The 26,250-nt window shown below is 40.7% G+C and overlaps 1 long non-coding RNA gene across 1 annotated transcript; it reads right to left on the bottom strand.

Moving 5' to 3' along the window:
• Positions 1 to 21,390: 21,390 nt before the first annotated feature.
• On the bottom strand, positions 21,391 to 24,446 carry LOC145423611 (uncharacterized). Its single transcript, XR_013904667.1, has 2 exons — positions 24,323 to 24,446; positions 21,391 to 22,526 (listed from the first exon to the last, which is right to left on the bottom strand). It is a non-coding gene; the product is annotated as an uncharacterized LOC145423611 (long non-coding RNA).
• Between the last annotated feature and the right edge of the window lie 1,804 nt (positions 24,447 to 26,250).

Below are 26,250 nucleotides of genomic sequence, written 5' to 3'. Positions count from 1 at the left end.
AAATCTGTTTTCCATACCATGTCTGAAGTCCTGCTGCATCAAATTGAACCAGAGCCACTCTGTGCTATGTTTGGTCCGGTCCAGAATCTGAATCTGTCCAACTCCAGACTCAGAACATGAAACTTTTCATTATTGTTGGCCAGGCGAGCTATACTGCTTAAGTGGAAAGACTCTTCTCCCCGCTCACACACACAATGGCTAAAAGATATAATGTCTTGTATGGATTTAGAAAAAATTTGATATACAGTTCGTGGGTCAAAAATAAATTTTATAAACTGTGGTCTTCCTTTCTGGACTTCTTTGAAAGGCCCACAACTACTGTTACTGAGTAGTCCAAGGAACCCCCCCCCCTCCCCCGTCTTGTTTTTTTTTCTTTTCTTTTATGAGTCTGTTTGTTGTTTTTTGCTTTTGTTTGTTTTTTTCTGTTTGTTTTTTGGTTTGTTTTTTGGTTTAGTTGGGCAGCAGGCTGCCAATTATTTGTTGTTTTAAGGGTTAGGGTGGGAACAAGATTGAAATTTTGGAATATTCTGAAGCATTTTGTGTTATTGTATACATTGTATTGGAACCTTTGTCTAATAAAAAGACCTTTGAAAGAAGAATACATTACACTAAGTGTGCATTTATGTCTCATAGTGATGCATTGTACATACTAGGAATACACTGCTGCTGCTTAGTGTAGTCTAGACCGCGGTCAGCTCCTCGACTAGATGGATGAGGTCCCAATGATACCGAGATTTTTCATTTTGATCATTTAGAGACAAAAAACCTCCACGAGGGTTGCATATTTTCTGGTTCATGCCCCAAGTCACGCACATATAAAATTATAATAAATAAGATGTAATGTTAATGGAACACCTTGAAAACCCATCAAATGTCAATGAGAAAGAAATCATGCTGGAACAAAAAGATGTCACAGCGTTAGACAGAAATGAAAACGATCATCCTACATCCCAAAAATCAAAGTAAAAAAATTACTATTAAATTTTACTTGATAACTAAATCAAAACTAATGCACAAGGACAAAAACGATGGTTGACTGCATTGACACTTTTATTAGCAAATAAAAAAACAAAAACAATCATTTTCACTTAGTTATTGGATGTGTATATGATCTGTTTTAATAAGTTATTTATTTTCATACTGTAAAATAGCCTAAAAAACATACTAAGCATTCTAACTTTGTGTTATTCAGTCAGTCCCATACATGAACATGGACACACACTTGATCTTGTTTTATCTCATGGTTTTTCTGTTTGTTTCTGTTTTTAACGTAGAGATTTGTGATGCTGTGTTTTCTGACCACAGTCCTGTGATGCTTCAAGTTCCTCTTGTCTGTACCTCAGTTAAACCGCGCTGCTGCTCGCCGCTGTCGTATTTTTGACCCACTGCTGAGCAGTTTTTAACAGTTTTTAACCAGAACTGTAAAGTCCCAGAGTTTTTGTGCAGCCAGACTGAGGAACTGAGCTCATGGTTTTATTTCAACTACCAGATTGCTTTGGACACTGTGGCTCCGTTAAGAACCAGGCAGCCTAAAACGAAATCTGACCCCTGGCTGAAGGCTGTCAGACGCAAGTGCTGTCGAGCTGAGTGTGAATGGAAACAAGCTACAAGTGTCATTCCAGATGCTAAAGCCCTGTTGTATGGAACGCCAGGACTGCCATAATGAATTAATTAAATACACCATTAAATAATTAATTAAATGTGGCAATAATTAATTAAAATTGGCAATAATTAATTAAATAAATAGTTATGACACATTTAATTAATTAATTATTGACACATTTAATTAATTATTTATGTATTTCACATTTTAATTAATTATTGACACATTTAATTAATTAATTATTGACACATTTAATTAATTATTTAATGATATATTTATTTATTTCATTTTGGCAGTCCTGGCGCCTGGCTCTCATCATGAAATAATTTTATCTGTCAGCCTCACCCATCACAGCAAGGAGGCGGGGTTAACGCTCTCCCTGTAGCTTGTCTGACATCTGATTGGTTAAACTGTAAAGCAAGTCCACACAGATCGATCCCTGATAATAGATTGATGTCCGTCCATCCATCCATCCATTCGCTTCCGCTTATCCTTTTCAGGGTCGCGGGGGGCACTGGAGCCTATCCCAGCTGTCATAGGGTGAGAGGCGGGGTACGCTCTGGACAGGTCGCCAGTCTGTCACAGAGCCAACACACAGGGACAGACAACCATTCGCACTCACATTCATTCACACATTCACACCTAGTGGCAATTTGGATTATCCAATTAACCTATCCCCACAAGCTGATGATTGATGTACTCCCATTAAATCTCACTCCGATCCTTTAGGTGGTGATATTCATTTTTTAACTTTGCTTGGATGCGCTATGCAGTTGGAAGCAAGAAGTTGCCGCCATAAAAATCAAGACACTTGACAATAGTTGTGTACCTCAATTGATACATTGCACGACGTGTACGAGAAATGTCAAAAAGCTGTCCGGAGCTGCTGAGAGAAGCAGCGAATTTAATTGAAGAAGCTCTGAGGACAAATTCCCCAACTCCGTCAGCTCAGACACAGCAGATACCTGCGGCACCATTACATACACCTGTCCAAAGTAAGTAACGTCAGCCACGTGTTATACTAATTGATGACTTAGCACACAGTTAAATCTTAGCAATTCATATGAGCATCTAAATTTCAGTGGGCGGGGGTTGTGCACCTAGGTTTATGTGTGGTAGTTAGCTAATTATGCTTTGTGTGTGACTCACTTTCGTTGTGTGTGGATGGGGCATGAAACTAGATAGTCAGTAAAACGCCCTTATTTTGCAGCACCATGCCTGGTGCTGATGTGTAGCGTTAGTGACGTTTAAAATGATGCTAAGCTGAAAGTTCAGACTGTTGTAGCTGACTGGTGGTCTGTTCCGCTGGGATATTTTCTTTGTGTTGCAGCCGAGCTAGCAAGGCTCTTTGCTCCGTATAATGGTGGGAGTAGAAGAAATATGATAAGACGGTCAGCACAGAGCCTAGTACCTAGAAGAAGCTACACACATACGTTCTGTTGCTTGGCTGATCACAAGGCTAACAAAGTTCCAAGCATTCAGCTTAAAGCAGACCTCCATGCTGCAGGACTTGGAGAGCAAAAAGTGACATTTTCAGGTAAGTCTGATAGTAGAAATTTACCAGAGCCCAGTTTTGATTGTGGTTCACTGTAGGGTTTTTTTGTTTGTTTTTTGTTTTTATAATTTTTACCGTGAATGTGATAAATATTTGGTCATTTTAATTTAAATTGGACTTAAATTTCAACTGTGTGATTGTTATTTTGTGGCTATTAGATAGTACTGGCTTGTTTTCAAATATGTGGGTGTTTGATTGAATGGAGATTATCTGTTTATTCTTTTAAATACAGGGAATGACAATGATCCCGAGACTGTAAGAACTAAACTGATGGAAGTGTTTCCAAAGCTCCAAGAAGGGGGAGGATTTGAGTTTCTAAAAATTACAGGATCTACTCGTAGTCGAAATCTTGCATTGCTTCAATGTCCCAGCACTGGATATACCATTGCGTATCTGAAAGACCCATCTGCAGTGATTGGGCAGGCTACAATCTACATCCGTCCACTTCAACAGGACTTACACTTTGATTGTGTACATAAATCTATATTGTCATCATTTCACACATAATAATATAAATAAATAGCATTGTGGAATTTACATTTATAAATGGATGTTTTTTATCTTTTAGGAGAGCTCAGGTCATGCCTCTGGTCCACTCATCTCCTGTATTACTTGTCAGAAGGAATTTTCCTTTTCTGAAATAAAAATGCACAGAGACAGCTGTGCTGGTTAAGTACTAACAAAGACATATGTGTACTACATATTCATTTTACATTAGGAAAATGAGAGAGTATGACAATGTCAATTTTGTTAACTTCAAGGACATCCACGCAGGAATCACATAGAGAACGAGAGGGAGGCCATGTTGAAGAAAATGATAGAGAGCCAGCCACAGTCAGTGAAAGTGTGCCAGTTAGGCCTGAAACATCAGAAACCTCAGCTCAAAGTGCAGTAGTAACTGGTACTGAGGAATTTGTTCACAAAGAACCTGACAATGGTTTGTGTAAACACATAGAGCTGCTATAAGTTTGCAAACAACTTACATTCATTCAGTAATAAAATATTACCTTTAATAAAATTACTTTAAAATAAATAGTACTGAATGTAATCAACAATATAATTCATGACTATTAATGTTAAAATACTTTCTTGGGTTCTTAATGTTGTTTGGAAACCCTGAAAGTGATGCTAGGGTAACTGAAACCAGGAATCAAACCTCATTCTGTGCAGAAATGGAATATTTAGAATATTTCTGGTAATATGTATTAGAAGATTGATTGGGTGAATGCGACTGTAGTATAAAGGCCTTTTAGTGTTCGTGGTAAAACACTATATAGGTACTAGGCCATTTGCCTTTTGGTGCTGCACTGAATGACATTTTTCAGGTGTTCTTCATCTTTGACTGTAAAGGAATGCATATCTGCATGTAACATGTTAAGACGGTTTTTTCTATGTGTAATTGTTTCATTTATTTTTGCGGTCTAGATTGGGTAGTGATTAAAGATCCAGCTCATGCTGCCAAAGTTTTCAGAGAAAATCTACTTGGGGAACATGCATCTGGGACACCACTTCAGCTGAGGATGGATGTGAGGGACTCTGAGGAGGACAGAGACCGGGCACTTCTCTCATTCTATAAACAGCAACAAGAATGGGCATGTCCACTTCATTGTACCCTTGATGGTTAGTAATATATATATATATATATGTATATATATATATATTTATTTATTTTTTATTTTATTTTATTTTTTTTTTTTTTGGCCTGTCCCGTTTGGCTCTTTTGCCATCAGAATTGTTGTCTAAAGGCAAAGAAAGATGCCCAACGGATTTACTTTACCAAACTGACCATCCCAGCCTTGCCGTAATGGTCCATTTGATTCACCTTTTATTGTTTATTTTATTTTCACTTACTGAATACGGGACAGACTTGACTGGGGGAAAGAAGAGGAGAAAGAAAGAGGGAAAGAGAAACAGCTGAGAAGAGGGACGGGGGAGAAGGGCAAAAGACAAAAACCAACAGAACGGGCAGAGAAAAAAAAATGCATATATCAATCACCTGGGTCACCTGCTGAGAAAGAAAAAAGAAAGCAAGCAGAAGAGAACAAGAGTAATAGAATAAACAACATCACAATGATATATGGGAATATGACAGTAAATACTAAATGTTAAACATTATTGTGCAGCACATAAGATCAACAGAACACAGTGTGCTTTGAGGTAGGAGCCAAAAAGGGTGTAGTTTGTGGGTGTGATCACCTGTGTGTACACCTGTGAGCATGGACGCGCTTGTTTTTTGTTTTTTAAAAGGTTCCTTCATGTAATGATCTGCTAGAGGGTGTGGGGGGGCCACAGCCCCGTCCTCCAGGGCGTGAAGCAGGTGTGGAGGAGATCAAAACTCCAGACATCCAGAGACCAAGGAAGACCAACAGAGGGGCAGCTGCGCCACTGTCCCGGAAAGAGCTGAGGAGAGTCCCAGATGAGGGCTCACTCAGCAGCCGCGGAGCAGAAGCCAGGGGGAGTTGCAGTGACGCGCCCGTGAGCTCCGCCGGCAGCCAGCTCCGCCTGAGTGACCGAGCCCCAGGCCGAGAGGCCGGGGGCACCCCACCTCCGAAGTGGCCCGAGCGAGCCCCAGGCTCCAGGCCCCGATAAGCGGCCGCCAAGGAGTGAGCCGGTGTGTACCTGGACGCCCATCCCCGGACACAAAGAACCACCAACGCACCGATGTCTGAGGGGGTCCGCCACTGGCAGGGGAAGTGGTGGTGGGGGGAGATAGGCCTCCAAACCTTGGAGGGCCTGAGATGTCCCCAGAGAGGTGGCGCCTGACACCCAACCTGACATATAGACACAGACATACAGGCACACACAGATACAAACATCCATTCCCACCCTCATGCTCTCATATGCACTTACTCCACACTCAACCAACGTGGAGACAGACATAAAGAGACGTTGTACACACGATCACACTCCCCAAGCGTACTCTACAAACCGGGTCTAGGTGCCCCCGCCCCTGGAGGGGGGAACTGCACCCAGACCCAGGTGGTGTTTCCCTTTTCCCTGCGGTGGGGGGAGGCAGACCGCCCCGACTCCGCAGCAGCAGGAAGGCTCCACACTCCAGACCGCAGTCGGACGGCCAACTCCTCCTCCTAGCCCCCCCGCTCCAGCAGGTCGCAGAGAATGGGGGTGAGAGAAGACTCCAAACCTCCCTCCACCCGCTCATTGTAGTGTTGATGCATGTGTGTTTTAAGGTGCATTTAAAACCCAGGAGGGCTTGGAGCTACCTGCCAGAGAGCAGCAGGTAAGCGCATGGTCCCTCCTGCTAGCCCTCAATGTCTATGTGCATTTAAAATTGAGAGGTGGGCAACGATGCCAGGGGTGGGGTGTACACCCTGATGGTACTTTGGACTCCGTGTATCGTGCCCACCCCCAAGATCCTATATGTATGTGTAATGAGAGTGTGAGTAATGTGAATGTCTAAGTTGTGGGATAAAATTGAGGCAGAGGCAGCCAGAAGGGGACAGAGGGGGGGTTAGCCTCCTCTGCACCCTGGTGACATACCCCTACTCCAAGGCCCTGCATGTGTGGGTGGTTGTGGTGGAGCGGGAAGAGGGAGGCAGCTGGAGATGGGGAGGGAAGGAAGGGAGGGGCAAAGCACCCCTCCCTGGGGTCAGCTCCCCCGCTGACCCCAGTAGGCACCCCCACACTCCGCGACCCGCCAGGGAAAGGGGGCCCAGGCCCATCCAGACCGGGGCCCAGTGCAGCAGCGCCGCCCGGCCCCACAGAGCCCGGGACAGTCCACCCAACCCCACCACAGAGAAAACTGCACCCACCCCACCATCCACTCATCTTCCAGACTACATAAGACAATAAACACCCAGGCTGAGATCTTCCTCCACCTCTCCTGTATCTCCCCCTCCTGCAAAGAAGTCCCGAGGAGAGGAAAGCTCCTGCAAGATGTGACAATCTCCCCCACCAGTTGAAGAGCCCCCCAGGTGGCTCGATGCACCGGCGGCACCCTGCTCCAGGGCTGGGCCCCCATGCACCCACCCGCCCACAACCCCGGCAACACACCAACCAGGACCCAAGCCCCCGAGGCCCGGTCCGGGTCCCAGCCCAGAGACGGAGCGCCCCCAGAACCTCACGCCCATCCCGGACCCACCCAGGGGCAGCCAGGCTACCAGGTCAGTAACCCACGTCCGTCAGCACAGACCCTCCCCTAGCCCCGCTGCACGCAGCCGCGAGGAAACAGTCACCTGAGAGCCAACAGAGCCCCTAACCGGACATGACCGCTACCCCGGGTTGAGCCCCCCAAGGAAGATGCCTCCGGGGAACCCCCCGACGCCCTAAGCCTGTCCCTACCCCCACACCAATCACAACAGTGAAGGCGGGACCAAACTATGACCCCCCACCCCCACTAGGTGATGGAGCTGATCAAAGGAGCCCAGAGCAATTGATCTGATGTGGTGGCAGAGGCTGTATCAAGACTAATGTAATCTAATAGATAATTTCTATATTGGTTAGAATTAAGATTATTTTTATTTTTCCAGTTCATGAGGACTGTTTTCTTGGCTATGCATAGGGCAGTGAAAACCATATGGGCGATATTCTTTTCTGAAGTGACATTATCTAAGCTGCCCAACTAACACACTAAGGGGGAAGTTGGAATGTTACATTTCAGACACTTCGATAAGTCTTCACATATCTCGCGCCAAAACTTCTGAACTGGTGGACAGAACCAAAGAGCGTGGATATAATTGTCCGGTGAATTGGTTTGGCAGTGTGAGCAGTTGTTGGTAGACGTAAAGCCCATCTTGAACATCCGATGACCTGTATAGTGCACTCTATGTAATATTTTGTATTGAATTAATTGAAGACTGGGATTTCTAATTAGATGAAAGGTTTTTAAGCAAATCTGAGACCAGAAGTTTAGGTCTAAGTTAACTGATAAATCTGCTTCCCATTTTGCAATAGGAAGTGATATTGATTCATCTGTTTTAGAAAGCATTCTGTATATTTTGGATAGTAATTTGGGGGTTTTAAGAGTAAGAAATTGAACCACACTTGGTGGTGTTTGTAGTTCAACTTGACCCGGTTTAAATTTCTTTTTTACTATGGATTTAATTTGTTGATATTCTAAAAATCTTTTCTTGTTGATCCCATATTGTGTAACTAGTCCGTCAAATGAAATAAATTCTGTTCCTTCTAGTATATGTTCTAAATATTTGATTCCTTTATCACTCCAATCTGAAAAGTTTATCATATTATTGTTTTGTAATATGTCAGGGTTGTTCCAGATAGGTGTACGTTTGCATGGGATTAATGAAGACGCCGTCAATTTTAGAAACTCCCACCATGCTGTCAGAGAAGAGCTGATGTTGATGCTTTTAAAGCATTCATGTCGTTGGATGTTTGAGCTGATAAATGGTAGGTCTGAGATCTCTAGATTATTGCAGAGTGCTTGTTCTACATCTAGCCAAGGTTCATCTAAGAGGGTGTGTTTTAGCCATCCTGAGATAAACTGAAGCCTGTTGGCTAAGAAGTAGTGCTGAAAGTTAGGCAGTTCTAGTCCTCCTTTATCCTTGGTCTTTTGTAGTGTTTTTAAGCTTATACGTGGGGGTTTATTTTTCCAAAGGAATTTGGACATACATGAATCTAGAGATCTGAACCAATCTTGTGGCGGTTTAGTTGGGATCATTGAGAATAAATAATTTATTTTTGGTAAGACCATCATTTTTATAGCGGCAACCCTTCCCATGAGTGATATGGGTAGACATTTCCATCTAGCCAGATCATCTTCTACCTTCTTTAAAAGTGGGATATGGTTTAATTTAGTTAGATCTGCAAGCTTGGGAGAAACATTAATACCTAAATATTTTATATTTCCCGATTGCAGTGGTGTAGAAGAGGAATTATGGAAGGAGCAATTAATCGGTAGGACTGTAGATTTTGACCAGTTAATTGAGTAATCTGATATTCTTGCAAAAGAGTTTATCAATTCAATCACCCCAGAGATATTGGTTTGTGAATTTTGGAGAAAGAGTAACACATCATCCGCATAAAGGCTGATTTTATGTTCCACGTTCTTGCATTTTATGCTCTTAATTACTGAATTCTGTCTAATTGCTGCTGCTAGTGGTTCGATAAAAATTGCAAATAGTGAAGGGGAGAGTGGGCATCCCTGCCTGGTGCCCCTCAAGAGACAGAAGCTGGAGGATGTCTGGTCATTTGTTCTAACACAAGCTGTTGGGGAATTATATAATATTTTTAACCAGTTTATGAAAGAGGATCCAAAACCAAATTTGTGTAAAGTTGCAAATAGAAATTTCCAGTTAACTCTGTCAAATGCTTTTTCTGCGTCTAAAGAGAATATTGTAGTTTCTAGGTTTTTACTGTATGAGTAGTCTATCAAATTAAGTAATCTACGTGTATTTGTTGATGAGTGCCTACCTTTTATGAAACCAGTTTGGTCAGGATGAATTAAGAGGGGGGTTATTTTCTCCAGTCTCTTTGAGAGAGCTTTGCAGATTATTTTAAGGTCTACATTTATAAGGGATATTGGACGGAAAAAAAAGTAATAGAAATATATTGTGTTAAATAAATTTAATTAGTTAAATGTCTTTTAATGGAGTTGTCTTAGTGGCTTACTGATTTCATGTGGCTGAAATGCATCATACGATGAGCTCCGTTGGCCAATCATGCTAACTACAATGACAGTTATAGTGTTTTTACTCTATCACACAGAAGTAGCCCTGTTACAGTGAAAAACTGAATTGAATATTAAATAAATTTAATTTGTTACAGGTTAATAAGTTTGTTGTGAGTGGGCCCAGTGGTCCTAAATAATATACCTTACCACTATTAATATAAATGTGTATTGTACAATACTCCTCTTTTTTTGTTTTCTGGCAGGGTCAGAATTCTAGGATTCCAACCAAAATAATATTGCTTTCTCTTTAAAAAAAAAAAAAACAATAAATAAACAATGTTTTTAATTAAATAGGTTTGGCAATAATACTCAGCAATTTTTTTTGTACAGTGTAATCATCTGTATTTTATTCCAGGTGATGCTGCTGTTGGACAAGGGGTGATGCGGTACTTTGTGACAACAATAATATCCAAACTCCAGTTTGGATTCAGAGTAGATCTTGGTAAGTGTACCACTATTTTCATATGCTTTTGTTGTGGAATTTTTCCATTTAAATAAAGCCTGCAGACGAGCGGTAGCTAACATTCTTTAATCCAAACACACAAAGAACAGACAACCAAGCTTGGTGGAGCCTGCATGTCCGCGGGACAGACGGTCAGCAGAGTCTCTCTGAGCCCAGCATGGCTCTCAGTTAAATACCTTCTCCAGGAACAAAAGGCAGTACACACTGTTTCACACCTTAAGGTTCACACTCCCTTGCTACCTCCCAGAGTCCTCGAAGAGACAAAAGACTCTTCCTGTGGAGTCGTCTGCTCCCCTAACTTCCTTACCTAGACCCCCATCATTTGTCTTGCTGTATGAGTGTGAGACTTTTTTCTATTAAAATGTGACTTTGAGACTAGTAAAATACCTGTTACACTCTCTAATTTTCACAAACAGATTCTTCATTTTTGGAAAATGATGTTTACACACAACTTTTCTCCTCATATGTCGACCCTATGGAACAATAGAGTGATAACTGCTAACAAAAAGACATTATTTATCAGGAACTGGTTTGAGAGTGGTATCTTGTTTGTAACTGACTTGCTGGATTTGAGTGGTGCTCTATTGGATTACGTGTCTTTCTCAAAGAGACACAACTTTAATTGTCCATTAAAAGAATACAGAAAAGTTTGCTGTGCTATCCCTTTGGCCCTAAGGCAGCTGATACGCAACACAATGCTACACTCTGAGGTCAATCCAGCGCTGCCAAACCTAAAAATTGGTAACTGCATCCTAAATGATAGTAAATGTAACAATAAATTTATCAGTGTGAATTTTAAATCTATTCTTTTCCAGGGGTTTAACTCAGGTAGATATTTGCAGGCCCTTCATGGGGACCAGTCACTCATGGAAAAGGCGTTCTCAAAATTCATTCAGTGGCCTGTCTCCCCAAAAGTAAAAGAAACTCATTTCAAGATAATTAATAATATATATCCTGTGTCTGAATTTTTAAAGAGGAGGTTTAAATTTGAGGTTAACCAGTGTGCATTTTGTGATTCAGCCTGTGAAACATTACACCATTTGTTTTTCTCATGTCCTGTGTCAGCTGCCTTTTGGTTAGAACTACACAGCTGGTTATCCCTCAAGATCAAAGATATTCCCCAGTTTAGTATTTCTGATATTATTTTCTATATGGCTAAACAACATCCATCTGTCTCTACTGTGATTAACATTGTCATCCTGTTAGGTAAATACCATATACATTGTTGTAAATGGAGGAATAGAAAACCATCCTTTACTTGGTTCATCAATGACTTTAAACATTATTTCATGTCACTTAAAAAACTGAAGTCAAGCAGATTTGCCGCAATCTATGATGACATTTCCCATTTGCTACTGTTTTGATTATTACCTATATTGTGTATCAACCTGTGCTCCTTTTAATTTCTTCCCCATTAATACTGTGGATCTTTTGTCTAGCCCCCTCCCCCCATATCCTTGCTGTTAGTTTTGTTGTATTGACTATGTTCTTTTTTTTTTTTTATCCTCCACGAGAGTTCATTTGCACTATAATGTATTATTTTGTTTGTGACTGTATTGTTCCAATTGTTAATAAAAAAAAAAAAAAAAAAAAAAATGAGTGTGAGACTTGTTAAAATCCAGTGGCACCAAGGCATCATACGATAAAATAATGTGATTAATACATAAGTAAAATAAATTCCTATACACGGTATTTCACCACTTTTAAATGTATTTTACTCTTATGTGGTGTTTGTGTCTGGATTTTTTTTTTTTTTTTGAAATTAACTAAAGGATAATATTGGTATATATTATCATAATTACCTTACTCTCCTTGTTTTAAAGCTTGTGATAATTTTGAAAATTCAGTTTTACATAAAGCACTGGCAAATTTAAAAAAGTAAAATAAAGAAAACCCTGCTTTCTTGGTACTTCTAGGAGGAATGGGTCGAACACTGCTATTTGAGGGTGAACGGGACCATCTGGTCCCAGCAACATCAGAGGTACTTATCGAGAGCAGCCTCTTCCGGGTTGCAGGAAGGATGTTGGCCCACACCTTTTTGCATGATGGTCCCCGTGTCACAGGATTAAGTCCTGCAATAATTCACGTGCTGTTCAATGGTGACCCGGAATTGGCAACAATTGTTATAGAAGACTGTCCTGATCTGCACATCCGGAGTATCATACAAATGGTATGTAAAATTAAAAAAATAATTGAATTACAATTAGTGTGTGGACTACCATAATAACTTGTTTAATCTTAATTTTAGCTTGAACTCGAAGAACTTACTCAGGAACAGCAAGACACAGTCTCTGATCTTTCCCTGTCTTGGGATCTCCCAGCAGTAAATAAAACAAATAGGAGATGGCTGCATAACAAACTTCTAGTGCATGCGGTAGGTTCTTGCTGGTTAAGTATCAAAGACATTGTTGTAGTTGTTGAAATTAATAAGCAGACGGATTTGTATAGAGTAGCTTTTTCTTCAACACTGGCAGGCAATGGTCATGTTTCCTCCCCCCCCCCCCCCCCCCTTTTTTATTAGTGCCGAAATTAGTTTTGTAAATATTTGGTTTTTAAGCACTAAAATTTACCATTCTCCCAGTCAAGTTAAAATTCTTCTTCTTCTTAAATCATGCACATAGTTTTTCATAACCAAAAGCTGACCTTTTCCTTCATACTTGGAAGTGTTGGCACTCACACCCTAATTCCACAAATGCGCGCACACAAGATGAAACTTCAAACACAGAAATCCCGTTACAAAATATCTTCAGGCTGTAGTATACTGACAGCAGTTAAAAAATTTACTGTATGTTTGTGTTTTTAAAATTCCCTTCTTAAAATAAACACATTCCAAATCACTACTTGATTTAGAAAGGGAATCTGCCCACTCACCCATCAGTTATGCCTTCAGCAGAACAGTTATCTCAAGTCTGCATTACCACGTTTTGCACTTAAATAGGAATTAAAGACACATTGTAGTTAATGAAAAAGGTTACCTTAGCAATTTTTTTTATTTATTTTTTTTTACTGCAGAATGTGGTTTGATGTTGGGAAAATAACAAAGCCCCCATAAAAGATGTGTGTGTGAATTGAAAAGTACACTCAACAAAAATATAAACGCAACACCTTTGTTACTGCTCCCATTCCCCATGGGATGGACGTAGAGACCTAAAATTCATTCCAGATACACAATATAACCATCCCTCCCAAACAGTGGTCACAAAGCAGTCCAAATGTGTGGTAGTGGGCACATCTGCTATATTGATGCTGATCTGACATCATGAGTAGTGCACAGGTGTACCTCAGACTGCCCACAACAAAAGGCCACCCTGGAATGTGCAGTTTTTTGCGCTATTGGGGGTCTGGGGACCCAGAACCGGTCAGTATCTGGTGTGACCACCATTTGCCTCATGCAGTGCAACACGTCGTCGCATGGAGTCTATCAGATTGTCAATTGTGGCCTGTGGAATGTTGGTCCATTCCACTTCAATGGCTGTGCGAGGTTGTTGGATATTCGTGGGAACTGGTACACGCTGTCGTATACGCCGGTCAAGCACATCCCGAACATGCTCAATGGGTGACATGTCCGGTGAGTATGCTGGCCATGCAAGAACTGGGACATTCTCAGCTGCCATCTGCCCTGAACAATGTGAACCATGATTCATCCGTGAAGCGCACACCTCTCCAACGTGCCAGACGCCATCGAATGTGAGCATTTGCCCACACAAGTCTGTTACGGCGACGAGCTGGAGTCAGGTCAAGACCCCGATGAGGACGACGGGCATGCAGTTGAGCGTCCCTGAGACGGTTTCTGACAGTTTGTGCAGAAATTGTTTGGTTGTGCAAACCAATTGTTCCAGCAGCTGTCTGGGTGGCTGGTCTCAGACGATCTTGGAGGTGAACCTGCTGGATGTGGAGGTCCTGGGCTGGTGTGGTTACACGAGGTCTGCGGTTGTGAGGCCGGTTGGATGTGCTGCCATATTCTCTGAAACGCCTGTGGAGACGGCTTATGGTTGAGAAATGAACATTCAATGCACGGGCGACAGATCTGGTTGACATTCCTGCTGTCAGCATGCCAATTGCACGCTCCCTCATTGCTTGTGGCATCTGTGGCATTTTGCTGTGAGACAAAACTGCACATTCCAGGGTGGCCTTTTGTTGTGGGCAGTCTGAGGTACACCTGTGCACTACTCATGATGTCAGATCAGCATCCTGATGTGGCACACCTGTGAGGTGGGATGGATTATCTCAATATAGCAGATGTGCCCACTACCACACATTTGGACTGATGTGTGACCACTGTTTGGGAGGGATGGTTATATTGTGTATCTGGAATGAATTTTAGGTCTCTACGTCCATCCCATGGGGAATGGGAGCAGTAACAAAGGTGTTGCGTTTATATTTTTGTTGAGTGTATATTACTGTAAACTGTGCAAATTTATTATATTTGTCTTTGGTGTATACAGTCTACTACAGTGTAAATAGATATGGCAAAGCACGTCAGTGTGTCTTCATGTAAATTTCCTCTACCGTGCCAACTTGTGTAGAATTCAGGAGGATATTTGTTCTTATACTATGGCTTGTGTCTCTCTGCCTGGAAGGTTATTGGGAGAACCATGCGCCAACTCAAACAGCAGAGAAAGGGAATCAAGGATGTCATGGTATGGCCCCTGCTAACGAGTAGGCCAGATGTTGTCCCGCTTCTTCTCCCACGAATGGCAGAAATGCAGTTCACACCACAGGTAAACCAGTTCTTTCTCATCACTGATAAGAGCGGTCCCCAACCTTTTTTGCACCATGGAATGGTTTATGTCCGACAGTATTTTTAGAGACCAGCCTTAAATCTGTAGTGGATTAATACAACAAAATAAAACCAGTACCGCTAACAAAAAAAGATGTATTCATAGCACACGGGTAAAGAACCAAGGAAACAGAGTTAACGATAAAAACCCTGAAAACCATAAATTTCACACCTGAGCATCAACTCTCACAGCCCCTGTACCTGATGACTCACCGACCGTTCCGTGGCCCAGGGGTTGGGGACCACTGATTTATGAGACCTTATTTATAAATGTATTTGGCGAACTTTCCATGATATAATATACTGAAATTGTTGTTTCCTATTAATAAAAATGATAAAATATATATTCTTTTCACCAGTACTGTAGACTAAGTTGTCCTCTTCCATGTTCTATCAGATGGTAATAGACAAAATCACATGGGCAGCTCAGGATAGTGATGAAGATGAGGAATTTGATGTTGAGTCCATGTGCCGCATCACTGGATTTCTACGGATCTTCATTGAAACCGGTATAGGCACCTTTTTTTTTTTTTTAAATAAAGCTATTGCTCATATTGCAAATGCTTGATAATAAGCATTGAAAGTTATAATGTATGAAATTCACAATTTCACTGTATATTCTCTGCAGCATGATGAACAATTAACTAAATGTTTTCTTAACTCCATTTCTGACTTTCTGGCTGGCCCAACTGATGAAATTCTGGGTTGGCTGGGAGATGCTTCCTCCTGAGCTCACTAACAGATCACTTATTCATAAATTTCAATAACAGGCTTATTATACTCACCAGGGACACGCACACCTCTTGCATTCAGAAATCCATGCATTAGCTTGTAGCCGGTGTTTGGATAGCTTCTGTGGACTTCACTTACAATACGATCCAACTCCTCATCAGTAACAGATGAATAGAGGTCTGTCTTTCTACACAGATGAAAAACACTGAGTAATGTTGGAGTTTACAAAATATTATCTTAGACTGGTCGACAATCAGGTCTATAAGTGATGACGTGATGAATCCTGCTTCCACGCTCAAACTGATCTGTGTTTTTTAAGGCTGTTGTGCTTTTAACACGTTTTAATGCTTTGCATCTTGGTCTATCTAATCTCAACAAGCCCCTAAAAACAGTCAGTGATCACTGTCGGCCTCTCTAGGGTTTCATTACCACTGTTGATTTTAAAACTCAGTTTTTAAAACCTGGGTGTAACTGCAGCCCAGCCCATGCAGCAGTATATTAATGACTAACCTATATTAATGACTGGGTGGATTATCTCGATTGTTCTCCTGACTGAAGTTTTGTCCATTTACAGCAGGGGTCTCGAAGTCCGGGCCTTGAGGGCCGATGTCCTGCAGGTTTTAAATGTGTCCTTGAGCCAACACAGCTGATTTAAATGGCTAAATTACCTCCTCAACATGTCTTGAAGTTCTTCAGAGGCCTGGTAATGACCTAATTATTTGATACAGGTGTGTTGACCCAGGGTGAGATCTAAAACCTGCATGACACCGGCCTTCGAGGCATGGAGTTCGAGACCCCTGATTTACAATCCTGCAATGCGATTGCATTTTGGCCCTAAACATCGAGAAAAGTTAGCGTGCTCCAGCTTCACTGTGTCTATGCTGTGTAGCTAGCGATCACATAGCACATCATTATATACCAGCTAGCCCAACTTCATTAACCCCACAAAACGTTTACTTTCCTGTCTTCATTTATGTGAAGTGATAGCAGAGCTGTACATCTTAATTTGATTTAGAAAATCTCTTGGTGTGAACATGCAATATTATACTTAGATGGAAACTAGCGAGCTAACTTCCTGCTAACTTCTAACTCCGTTAAATTTCATAAATTCTGTTTTCATGGATGCCTGGATGTAGAGCTGGGCGATAGAACGATAACGATATGTATCGCGATATAACTTTTACTCGATAGAGAAATTAAACTATCGCGATAGACTTCACCGCTCTTGTCCTCTTAAAAAAAAAAAAAAAAAAAAAGGTCAGCCAATCCAAATTAAGTAGCGCAGAGCCGAACCAATCACAGCCGCAGCGTCACGTCGCATGACTTGTTATGTACAGCACAAGTGCCAAGCCGCACGTGTGTTTGTTTGGGAAGCAGCCAGCGGGCAATGGAGGAAATGAGTGTGCCGACTAGAAAAATCAACCGAGCGTGACCGAAGAGAAAACAGATGATGGTTCCAACGCCGGAGAGATTGTCGAACGGAAGAGCCATAGAAGTTCCGTAGTGTGAAGGTATTTCGGCTATTTCAAGTCTGACAAAAAACAGAGTAGCGTGCACTGTAAATTGTGCCGAAAGCAAGTCTGGAAATACAATAAACTGGTGCATGCGTCACACTGTGCGCCACGTTATTGTTTCGGTGAAATGCATTTCTACAATACTGTTACTGTTAATTCTACTCTCTGCAGTGTTTAAATGCTTACATATACACACAGTTAGTCCCTCCACACATACGACTCGGTTCTGCTTCTATGCCCCAGCTTTTACTTTTTCCCACCGAGGCTTCTAGACTTCTGATTGGCCAACATTTCTGCACGGTTAGGAATCTAGCGCCACCTGCTGCTTTGGCATGTTCATAGCAGCGTTTTCCTTCATTTCTGCCTTTATGTGTGTGAAAACGGAAAATCTCAGTTTTCAAAAATACCCGTGTACGCGTGGACGTAGCCTCAGTCTCTGACTGGAAGCGCTAATTCGTCATTCGGCTTTTGTCAGACTAAAGTAACTGTTAAAACTGTTTGAAAAGCTAAGCTATACAACAAGGAGAGATTGAGAATTTCCTTTTAGTTCTCAGTTTATTTGATATTGACAAAAGTTAGTCAGTTTTGTCTGTTCTTCTGTAAAACAAACTAAGATTTATTTTTAGAATTAATATTTTGTTTCTAAGTGGAATTGACAGTTTAGTCTGTTTCGTTTGTTCTATTTTGAAACTTAACCGCTTTAGCGGCTGCCTTTTGTGTAGTTTGTAATATTTGCCTTTATTTATCTGAAAAAGTCTCATGTTCCTTAAGTACATCTACCCTGTTGAACTTATTATGGGAAATAAATATTTAAATAAAAACAAGCTGCTGATTATTTCACATTTTACTTGTGAGCAACGGCACATTTAAATCTTACAAATATAGTTATTTGGCTTATATCGTGATATATATCGTTATCGCCTGAAATGAAAAAAACATATCGTGATATGAAAAAATCTCGTATCGCCCAGCTCTACCTGGATGTTAAACTTAATTGTTGCACCTGGTAAAGGAGCAACGCTGATAATTTTATTACAGAATTTAGACAGTTTTTCAATTCTCAGTGAGTAAATACCTTAAGCCGTTTTGTTCCATACGCATCCTGACTGTCCTTTCAGACACTCCGAACCTCGTCGCAATTTCACTCGCTGTCAATCCACAGAGAACATGATGCTCTAAAACGTCAATCGGTATATCAAAAGCGGGGCGTCCCGTTCCGTGAGTTTGCCGCTGTTTGCTGGAGTACTTCATGTAAGTTTGCAGTCACTCTACCATCAATGTCTTGGTTGGAGAGTGCGGAAATAAGTCCAAGAATTTCAATAAATTCCTCAGTTTTATTTGTCACATGCTCCGGCTGAGCAATTCCTGCTTCAACATTATCTGCTAGGTCTAAAATATCTCTTACCAACTCGAGAGCGATTTCACGAAAATCCCCCATGACGGTAGCCATGTTTTGCAAGGAGCCACTCCAGACCAAAGCAATAGTTTTTGACTCGATAGGTGTTAACCCCGCCTCCTTGCCGTGATGGGTGAGGCTGACAGATAAAATTATTTCATGATGAGAGCCAGGCGCCAGGACTGCCAAAATGAAATAAATAAATATATCATTAAATAATTAATTAAATGTGTCAATAATTAATTAAATGTGTCAATAATTAATTAAAATGTGAAATATATAAATAATTAATTAAATGTGTCATAACTATTTATTTAATTAATTAATTCCAATTTTAATTAATTATTGCCACATTTAATTAATTATTTAATGGTGTATTTAATTAATTCATTATGGCAGTCCTGGCGTTCCATACTGTTGGCATCAATATCAAAAAACTGTAAAAGATGCCAAAAGACAACACTTATCTGACATTATTTCGTCAAACTGTCGCAACCTGCATGTTTTATTTAAAACCATTAACTCTGTTCTTAGTGCACCACATACTGACTGCAGCCTCGTCTGCAGCCTGTAAACGTTTTTTTAAACACTCTTTTATTGAGAAGGTCTCCTCCACCGGGGCTCAAATCTCTTGGTAGCCCTACTGAGACCCCCAATGTGTATTTAGATACCTTGGCACAGTACGTTAAACCAGCTGTGACAAACATGGAGGTCAAAGTGAACTCTGAACTGAAGCTTGGCAGTCAGATTAAGGCAGTGGTAAAATCAAGCTTCTTTCAGCTCAGGCAGCTGATAAAATAAAGACATTTATTTCACAGCAGCACTTTGAGACAGTTATCCACGCCTTGGAGGGAGCTGAGAGGTAACTCAGGTTTTAAAAAGGCCAAATCATCATCCAGGGATGAACAATCATATTTAAAATCTGGATGCATGGGTCTCGGAGGCAGAGGAACATCACTAGGACACATGAAAAACGTCACTTCATCATCCAGGGGTGAACGATCATTTTTCAAATCTGGATGAATGATCTTGTCAGTGTCCTTTGAATGAAAGCTGGCATCAGCAGGTGGAGGATTTGAAGAAACTGGAACATCCCAAGTCATCAGCCTCATGCGTTTAGGCATCAAATGTTCCTCTTCATCCTCCACAGAAATAACACTTGAATATCTGCGCTTTCTACCCAGACCTAACTCTGCAATGGGTGGAGGTGTCAGAGGCAGAGGACACATTAAAAAGGCCAAATCATCATCCAGGGATGAACAATCATATTTAAAATCTGGATGCATGATCTTGTCTGTGTCCTTTGACTGAAAGCTGGCATCAGCAGGTGGTGGACTTAGGAGCTCACATGCAGGTGCGCTGATAGGTCTGAACATGAAAGCGGGAACTTCATTGTCCAGAGCACAACGGTCTGCACTGGATGAGTGTGGGAGCTTCTCCTTTGCCCGTGGAGGAGGCAGACTTTGAGCCAAAGGGATCTCGTGTTGCAGAGAAACATTCAAGTCATCTGACGTTTTGCTCTGTTACATATTATTATTGTTGTTGTTGGATTTTTCTTTAAAAATTCACACAATTTAATGTTTAGAAACAGACACAGTGAAGGGTAACTTACCACAGCTCGAGCCATTTTAGGCGTCTGTCAAGGCAAAGACGCAGGATTTGGTTTCTCTGTGTAACATTACAGGACAGTTGTCAGTTTCATTTTCAAGTCAGTTGGATAAATTCATATCAAACTTCTCAAACTGTATCATTAAAGCGTTGTTTAGGTGGACAAATATGAAAGATATGAAGATAAAAACAGTAACAGCTGGCAATCAAGGGAAAACAACCTTATGAAAAAGGTCTTAATCATTATTGTTTAAAAGTAAATCTTTCAGTCCTTACTTCAGTGATTGTTTGAAGTCTCTGTGCTTGTTGTCAGTCGCAGATTTGTGTAAAATAGTTGCAGTTTGTGAATAAAGTTTGCAGGAGCTCCAAAGTTTGTCTGTTCAATACCAAAGTAATGAGGAGACTGAGTGCAGGTTTGGAATCCTCAGTGACAGAAGAATGCAGCAATGTTTGAATTTGAATTTGTTATATTAACAACAACTACCAGGATCATACCATAGCAGCACAGTGATGCCCAATCAAATGTCAGGTACAAGGGATAGCCCACATACACATCCAACAGCACAGTAAAGCAATGGGCACCAATGCCACCAGTCAGGCCTTAAAAATACCAGAGTTATATAACAGCACACTAACAGTGTCTCATACAAAAATATAAAATGTATAAATACAGTTAATATAATTTTTATTTACATTTTATTTAATTCTCTTCATATAGTGCCAAACAGATGTCTCAAGGCGTCACTGTTACAACATAGATAAACATGAAATCCATTATTTAATTCTCTTCCATTCACTCCAGTTCAATTCAATAGCTATATAGATGGATAGACAGATATTTTATTAGATACTGTATTATATACTATATTGATTCCAAATGGAGAATTAATGTGTTATATCACCAGGATAATGAATTCAAGCAGTACAATCTCCAATAAACAGACAACACAGTTCAAGTTCAAAGTGCAATGTGTGCAGGATCCAGGCTTTATATTGTACGATGCAAAATGTTTATATATACATAATATTGTCACTGTGGCTGATGTGATTGCAGTATGAACCCAAAAGCAGACAAGGGAGAGATGGAACTGAATCTTAACAAAAAGCAAACCATTTATTAGGTTGAAAAAAACATGAACACAAAACAAGGCCCAGCAAACAGGGGTGAAAACTAAAACCTACACTGGGAATAACTCGGTACAACTATGACAGGAAAAACATGAACATGAACCTAAACAGAATCAGGAGATAACCTGAAACCCGGAATAACGTGAACGGAGGAAAACAGACGCACCAACATTGACCAGAGGAAGACAGCGGACTTAAATACACAGAAGAGAAAGGAGGGAAGTGGAAACACAGCTGACACAAATGAACCTGACACCACAGGGGAAGCAAAATGAAACACACTGAACATGGAAACACAACCCTTTCAAAATAAAAGACAAAACAAGGAGAGACTTAGACGTGTGATGGGCTGAGTTGAAAAAGCAGGAGGAGTCACAGGAATTATTACAAAAACATGGTTTTCATTTATTTAACCCAAAAAAGCTGTGATGGATGGCCTTCGCCTCACGGTAATGCACCAAAGCTTTATCCGCCACCCTCCAGCCCAGAGGAATGAGACGCTCTTGTAAAATTGACATTCTCCTCCCTGGCAGCGTCCCCAGCAAACCATGTGGAAGTCAACCTGACCGCGGAGCTACTCATGCAGCAAGGTGGTTCCCCTCTCTTCCTAATCTGTCTTGGGTGTGTGAGGGCTCAGAGAAGCACTTCCAGTTCATTAAAGGAAATGTGCCATCTTTCTGCACCTTTGGTAATCACATCCCATTTGCTTTGCCATTCACACAAATTTTGACTAAGGGTCCCCAGCCTCTGCATGCCATTTTATATACTGTTGCAGAGTCAGTCACAAATCAAACATGAGAAGACAAAACAAAATCTTAACTTAAATAACGTCTTAACATTATCAAGGTAAACTTATTTTAGAAGAGGTCTTTAAAAAAGAATTTTACAAGCAGATCTTCAATTCAGAGTAACAATCGTGTTGTACACAGTTTTTAACATCTTTCCATGAGCGATTAGCTAGGTCTTTTTCCACTTCTAAGCATTTCATGCAGTGTTCTTTTTTTGGAACTTTGCGCTCTGCTACAAATTTTCCCAGCCGTCTTTGCACTGCCGTCTTCTCTGCTTCACTCCATGGCCTCCTGACCTTTGCACAGGGGATCTCTACAAATAACACAAAAGACAACATGGACTGTTAACTTTACAACATGTATGTAACCGTAGGTTTTGTTTGTTTGTTTGTTTTTAAAATGGGGTTCTGCTTGTGTATATATACAGAAAATGCCTAACCAAACGGTAGGTTCAACAATTTACTCAACATTACAGAAACATGAGATCAGTTGTTGAGTAATATACTTAGAGTGAAACAGCAGCCAGTTTACTTCTATACATTTTGTTTTCACAGGTACTTGTTGCATCTAGCCTTTTAAAATAAGATACTAACTAGTTATTTCTGCTAAAATCATTCGCCATAACAATATTGTTGTAAACAAAACAAAACAAAAAAACTCTGTCACACTTTAATAATTTGTTTTTGTTTTAAATAAGGCAAATATTTCTGATGTACTAGTAATTAAAAAAAAAACTGTGGTGTTGGTAATAATCATAATCAGCCCTAAATATATGCTTTAGCAAAAAGGAAAGTTTGAAGCCTAATCTTAAAAGTAGATAGTGTCTGTCTCCCGAATCCCAACTGGAAGCTGGTTCCACAGAAGAAGGGCCTGAAAACTGAAGGCTCTCCCTCCCATTCTACTTTTTCAAGGCCAAGTACAATAACCCAAGTTTTATCTCAATTTAGAAGCAGAAAATTAGAGGTTGTCCAGGTCTTTATGTCTTTAAGACATCCCTGTATTTTATCTATCCATGAAGCCATAAAACAGGAAGTGATACGATACCAACAACACCAAGTGAAAGAACCAGTGAGCAGTCAGTCAGCAACCATGTAGTCTACTTGATGAGCTTTGTTGCTTGTACTTGCCGTTTCTTGCTGTCTTTTCACAAACCTCTCACTGAAAATGATGGTCCAGACTGTCAATCTAGTTCACTTTAAAGGTTTTGATTTTAAAACACAACATCTAAAATATTCATTGTAAGAAAATAACATTGATGTAAAGTAGTTGTCTTTAAGTGGTAAATCATAGGACTAGTGATGGGATTTCCGGCTCACTAAAAAGAGCCGAACCGGCTCTTCAGGTTGTTTTGTTGCTTTAATTAATTTATTATTAACAATAATATAAAATTATGCACAAAAGGAATTACTAATGTAAAAAAAAAAAAAAGTGGTTTTATTTATATATGTTTATATATAAATATATGCGGTGGCCCCTAGAGACAAAACACGTACAAACTCCAAAAGACATTTCTAGTGTTAACTGAACTTCAAAAACAGAGCTACCTAGATCACTTAAATTAAACAATTGAAAGCATATGTGTATGGTTTGTGTATTTATACACAAGCACTCATATATATTAAAATAATTTAAAAAAATGTTAATTTACCTGTTTGTAGCAAGTACATAAGCTAAAGAGTAAATTGAGTTGGTTATGAGTAGTTGGGCTAATTCAGAAGATATCAGATTCGGCTCTAGGAGGTGAGTGAAGTACAATAAACATACAACCACAGATATTGTGATTACAGTTATTATTTATAGTGAAAATAAAGTGCAATTACCAAATACCAATATTTACAAAATCTGCAGACAGGAAAAAGATAAACCATAATTCAAACTTGTAAAATATCCGCTGCACAGCGGTGCAGCAACCTCGTCCAACCTCTGGCAAACAATGTCCATAAAGTTTATTTCATAATTGATATAAGTCCAACGCGTATGACAGTCTGTAACAGGTTGAAATTGGAAGTGTGATGATCAGCACTAAGATTCCAAGACTAAAACCTCGGAAGTGAGATTTAGGGGACTGAAAACCAGGGGGGGAGAGTGTAGGCCGCAGCAGCCTCCTACCAGACCGCAGGAAGTTGTAGCTGGGGTTCTGGCTCGTTGGGCCTAGCTCGCCATCCAAGGTAGTGGTGTCGCTGTGGTCTCTCCAGGGCACCACTAGCCTGCACATTCACTACGTGCGATGTCAAGGTCAAGGTCAGATTTATTTATATAGCACATTTCCAACAGCCGATGCTGCACAAAGTGCTTAACAATAACAATAAAATTAAAAACTACAGTGTAATACACATATGAGCCTTCACGCATCTACCCACGGCGGTATCAAAGTACTGTTGCTTCCATCCGCTAACGCCTCTCCCCCACGTCTTTCCGAGACGACAACCCGGAAGGCATATATCGGTGCCTCGCGAATGTGATTGGTCACAACAGGCACGTGCAGACTCGCGGCGTGGCGTGCGTCATGACGCGTCGCGATGCCTTCACGGACATGCTCCAATTGGAATTTAAGATTTCGGTTTAGTTATAGATGCAGTTCTTTTTATTTTTATGTGGGTTACATGTTACTACCACACACCAAAGCCGGTCATAGCCACTAGGTAACAAAAGCTCAAAACTGCACCTAGCATTCTGGAGCACTTCTGTTGTCTTTTGTACGTGCTTCTGAGTTTGTACGTGCTTCGGAGTTTTTACGTGCTTCGGAGTTTTTACGTGTTTTGGAGTTTGTGTGTGCTTCGGAGTTTGTACGTATTTTGGAGTTTTTACGTGTTTTGGAATTTGTACGTGTTTTGGAGTTTGTACATGCTTCGGAGTTTGTGCGTGCTTTGGAGTTTGTACATGCTTCGGAGTTTGTGCGTGCTTCGGAGTTTTTATGTGGTTTAGAGTTTGTAAGTGCTTCGGAGTTTGTACGTGCTTCGGAGTTTTTATGTGGTTTGGAGTTTGTACGTGCTTCGGAGTTTGTACGTGCTTCGGAGTTTGTACGTGCTTCGGAGTTTTTATGTGGTTTGGAGTTTGTACGTGCTTCGGAGTTTGTACGTGCTTCGGCGTTTTTACGTGTTTTGGAGTTTGTACATGCTTCAGGGTTTGTACGTGCTTCGGAGTTTGTACGTGCTTCGGAGTTTGTACGTGCTTCGGAGTTTTTATGTGGTTTGGAGTTTGTACGTGCTTCGGAGTTTGTACGTGCTTCGGCGTTTTTACGTGTTTTGGAGTTTGTACATGCTTCAGGGTTTGTACGTGCTTCGGAGTTTTTACGTGCTTTGTCTCTAGGGGCCACCGTAAATATACTTTTATTTATTCACTCCACATAAATTTAATAAATAAATCATATAATACCAAAAACAACTATTCACATTTCAACTTTTAACTATTTCAATTTTTAGCTTTTTCCTTTTAAACAAATTTAAAGTGCGAGAGACAGATTTGGTGTTACAAGCTTCATGTTATGGATTAGTCAAGTGTAAAACTATTTGACCACACAATATAATTTCCAATTCAATATAGCAGGACAGGGGAAAAAAAGACAATAAATACTCTATCATACATACCAGCAACAGAAACCTCCAGGGTGCTGAGGTTCTTGCCCCTTAAGGTGCCAGTGCCTTCCTCCATTGCAAACAGAAGCTTGCTTATCTTAGCAATTTGAAAGGTTTTATCTGTCTGTCTGTAAAAGTCCTGGTGAACTCTGATGTCATGTCCCATGAACCTTGCAACTTGCTCGAGCTCTTGATCATTAAGATCCAGGAGTTGACAAAGTGTGGCAACCTGTTTTCTTAATTTAGTTGGCCTCAGAAGCTCAGGGGTTTCTGCTTTGCTTTGGTTTGCATATTTTTGTGGGCAGTCACATCCACGTATGTGTGTCATCCCACCAGGTCTAGCAAAGAGATAGGGATTTTCAGCAGGTACACCAGCTGCTTCTCTCTTTTTCACCAACAAATCCATTGACTCCTTCATTCTGTCGCTCAAAAAACACTGCCACTTTCCTGCCTCTCTTTCCC

The sequence above is a fragment of the Astatotilapia calliptera genome, chromosome 22, assembly GCF_964374335.1.
Source record: "Astatotilapia calliptera chromosome 22, fAstCal68.1, whole genome shotgun sequence".
NCBI lineage: Eukaryota > Metazoa > Chordata > Actinopteri > Cichliformes > Cichlidae > Astatotilapia > Astatotilapia calliptera.
This window is presented reverse-complemented; position numbering and strand designations above follow the sequence as displayed.